This window comes from Pygoscelis adeliae, unplaced genomic scaffold (assembly GCF_000699105.1).
Source record: "Pygoscelis adeliae isolate BGI_AS28 unplaced genomic scaffold, ASM69910v1 Scaffold290, whole genome shotgun sequence".
In the NCBI taxonomy this organism is placed as follows: Eukaryota; Metazoa; Chordata; class Aves; order Sphenisciformes; family Spheniscidae; genus Pygoscelis; species Pygoscelis adeliae.
This window is the reverse complement of record NW_008823965.1, coordinates 990,033-994,058: the sequence shown is the minus strand read 5'-3', so window position 1 is coordinate 994,058 and position 4,026 is coordinate 990,033. Positions and strand designations below refer to the sequence as shown.

Sequence of the window (4,026 nt, the reverse complement as noted above, 5' to 3'; positions counted from 1 at the left end):
GAGCTGTCATGGCCAAGCTTGGTGCTGGCTCCATTTTTGCTGCTGTGAGCTTGTCCCAGTTGCCTTTGGGGGAGACGGGGCTCCCACAGCCCGGTAGGGATGGCTCGGTGCTGGTCCCCAGCAGTTGATGGCAGGGGCTCATCGCAAGCAGAGATGCTGTGCACTGAGAGCAGGAGACACCCACATGTGCCCACCTCAGGCCCTGCTACCCCCTGTTTTCAGTCCATACAGTTGCAATGATCATTCAGCTGGAGAATGTGATGGGAAGAGAATTATTCTTCCCTAAGAAGCACTTGATAGCCCCTTACATCCTCAAAGTGCTTTCCAGCCCCAGTGTTGCTCCTGTATTGCTTATACCCCTTTCTTTGGCAAGTTAAGGGACTCACCCTGGGCCATTGAAGGAGGCGGTGTCAGAGACAGGATGGCTGCTGCTGCCACGGGTCCCCCTTCTCCGTTGCTCCCGAGCCAGTGGTGAGCGCATGCGGCCGGGGAGGAGGTGGGGAGCTCTGCTGGGAAGGTACAAGCTGAGGTTTAGAAATCATGATGTGTGAATTGAAATGGGAAGCAACGGATCTCGGGAATCACCGCAACTGCTACAAGGTGTTCCTGAAGCTGTCAGCAAGCCATCTGCCCGCTCGCCCTAGGTAAACACCGCGCTGTGGCTGCCGTGGCCAGCCCTCCTTGGAAAGCCATGAAGCAGAGGGGTCCCATGGGGTGAACCCTGCAGGGGCAGCAGCGTGGTCCCAGGTGGGAATGGGAGGAAAAGGGCTCTGGCGCGTGCATGTGGAGGGAGCCGTGCCGCCTCGCTCGTGTTGGAGCTCTGGAGCGAAGCCCTGGCTGCGGCGCTCGCTCCTCGTAACTCATCCCAGGGACACCCGCGGTGGGGAGGCAGCGGGCGACTGCGCGAGGACTGCTGGCCCCGGCGTGCAATTTATGGCTCCAGGGAAAAAATAGCAGCCAGTTTGGGAGCAGAGCAGCGTGCAGGAGTAGCATGCCCAGGATCAGGCTGCTGCCCAATTTCTCTCACTTGGAGCTCGTTATTCAAGCATTGACTCTGCCCGTTGCTCCCTTGTGCATGCTGCAGCCACCCCAGCTGCACGGTGGATGCAGCAGGGAAGGCAAGGAGCGCGTGTGCAGCAGGGCATGGCTCGGGGCACCGGGGCGGGAAGCCTGCCATGCTCCAGTCCCGTTTGCACCTCACAGCTCCCAGCACAGTTTGGGCAGCAGGGATGTCACCCCTCTCCATGAGTGACGTCTGGGTCACTGATGCCCTTTGATGTCAGGCACCTGCATGCACCGGTGCTCACAGTGAGCTGGCTCGGAGGCCACGTGGAGCAGCGAAATGGCCATGGGCTGGCCCTGTCCACAGCCCCGACACGGTGAGGCAGGCAGGCAGCCCTGGGATGACGCTGGCGGCTGGTGGGTCAGTACAGCCCCAGAAACGTGCCCGACGGGTCGGGACTGCAGCATCGCTGCCAGCCCCAAGGGCGGGAGCGGGAGGAAGGGCCCGTGGCTGAGACAGACCTGGCCCGGGAGGGCCTGGGGGGCCACTTGCGCTTCCCCACAGGGTTGGGGTGCAGCCCCGGCCGATGCCCTCAGCCCCGCACCTGCTGCTTGCTCAGAACTGTTAGTCACATCATGCCTCAGTTTCCCCACTGCGCAGGGACAGTGGTGCCCCTGTCCCTGGGTGCCCAGGGTGGTGTGCTGAGCTTTGGTAAGTTCTGGGGCTGAGTGAGCTGGAGAAAAGCAAAATTTGGAAAGAACGAGTATTTTTGCAAAACTGGGCAAACAGGTGCCAAGGTCCATCTGTGCCTGGCGCAGCCGTGCAGGGAGGAGTGCAGAGCCCCCTCGCCGAGGACACCGGGGTCTGCGTTAGCCCAAGGCTCCCCACAGTGCCAGCCAGCGCTCTCAGTCCTCCTGTTCACTCACAATTCAAAATAAATACAGGGAGTGAACGTGACCTTGAGTGTATAGTCTAAAGCTTTTAAAACTCTCCTCTAATTCTTTTAACTTCCCGCACATCTATCCTCTGCACCAGCCTCCTCATTTCTCTTTCTCTACAGTAAACTTATACCCTTTCTAAAGTGCCCAGAGAAGATGCCGTAGATGAAATGTTGCTTTAGCTTAATTTCCTATTCCTAACATATGCTTTAATTAATGTCATTTGCTTTGATTTGCTGCCAGCATGCCAGTGCAGCACTTCCTTCCCTTCCCAACCTTTACTGTAACCTTTTGGGGAAGAGTATCTGTTGTTCCTGTGGTGTTTAATTATCAGGTGTTCCTGGTTGATTTAATCTGTTTCAGGGCGTTTATCTTGAGCTCAGTGGCTTTTCTGTGCTGTGCTGGTGGCACCAGCACAGAGGCAAAACTGCAGCGTCCTCCTTTGCTGAGTACGTGTGGTACGCAGAGAAGGATGCTTGTACAGAGAGCACCGACCAACATTTCTTATCCATGTTTTTTACACTTTCTAGGGCTGAAGGTTCAATCCAGAGCAGCGAGGAACATAGCAAAGCAGGGGAGAGGAGGGATGGGACCCCTGGCTCCTGGTTTTTCTGTGTCAGGATCAGAGAGGTGTCCCCGCCGCCAGCCTGGGCGCATGCTCATGGAGCAGTGGTTGGGGTCCAGAGCAGAGCTCCCTTTGCCCCCTTCCAGAGCTGGCTCCTAGCTAAGTGTGGGGAATGGCAGGGGCAGAAGCCCCTGGTCTCCCTCCGTAGCAGTGGTTGTGCTGAAGCTTGGTGGTGCAAACCTCTGTCCCGCTGCACTAAGCAACAGGGCTCTGTGGGCGAGAGCAGCATCTCCTGCTGTCCCCACTGCTCCTGCTTCTCCCCACATTTCATCCTATTGGTTTATGACAGGTGCGGATTGACCAAGAGGACCAAGAAGCCCCTCTTCCATCCCTCTCGCTGTTCCCACTGCACGGTGAGATGCGTGTGCCCACATCATTCAACACGGCTGCGGACATGCGATGCCCTCCCTCCAGCTGGAGCTGTCCCGGCCTCGCTGCACCGCCAGGTCAGTGCCCTGAGCCGCTGTGTGAGAAGGAAAACTGCTAATTTTGGAGATCATTTTCCTTCCGATCTCCTGATGGAGCCAGCTTGGTCTCCCGTCCCAGGCAGAAAAGCACCATTAAGCTCCCCACAACTCTCTGTAACTAGTACGCTTGAGAGCAGCTCCCTGCACAGCGGAGCCCGGAGGAATATTTAGCAATTGACTATTCTGGCCCCAAATCACTGGCACTTGCATACAGCAGGCCTGAAATGGCCCCTTTCCCAGACAGCTCCTTAAGCAAGGTTTTCCTGTCTCTTTATTTAATGAATCTCAGCCATCCTTTCTCTCCTCGCTGGAGCCAGGGACAGATGCAGGAGAGGGAGCGCACTGTGGTCCAGCACTTCATCTCTCCCCTCTCTCTGGTTTCCCTCCTTCTACCTGCAGCATTTGGGGTTCCACAGCAAGTCATGTTCCATGAGGAGGAAATTCCCAGCTTCTGGGCCCCATCCCAGCTGGCTATCAATTTCCTTCCCCTTTTGCTCCTATTGAGAACCCACCCCAGGAACAGGAGTGTGACACCTTTTTGCAGCTCTTCCCCCCCCCTTACTGGGGGCAAAGCCACCCCGAAGGCTGAGCCCTGCTTTCAAGAGCAACCCCGCTCGCTGGGCGAGGAGGAAAATGCCCAAAATGGAGAACGGCATTTGTCCCAGGCCTGGCCCTGCCCCGCTGCAGCCCAAGGAATGTGTTTCACTGCAGTGTCCCGGGAGTGGGACGGAGGCATGGGAGGGATGTAACTGAGCAGGGAGCAAGCCGCCACATCCCAGAGCCTGGCTGGCGATGCAGGGTGGTTTCCTGGTGTGCGGAGTTACTGGGAACCAAACCCAGCTTGAGAGTTTGCCTCTTTACGGGAGATGCTTGGGGGAAATCCATCCCAGCATGTCCTGACGGCAGAGGGATGTAATGGTGAATTTTGGCAGGCTTTGCCGACCTGTTTCCTAGGAAGGACTTTAAATCCCCCCTTCCCTCCCCCCCTCCCCC

General features: G+C 57.3%; 1 protein-coding gene across 1 annotated transcript in view; it reads left to right on the top strand.

Annotated features, from left to right (window-relative positions):
* The window catches only part of TBX4 (T-box 4), a 50,461-nt gene that overhangs the window by 2,506 nt on the left and 43,929 nt on the right, over positions 1 to 4,026 (top strand). The gene's annotated exons all lie outside the window — the stretch shown is intronic.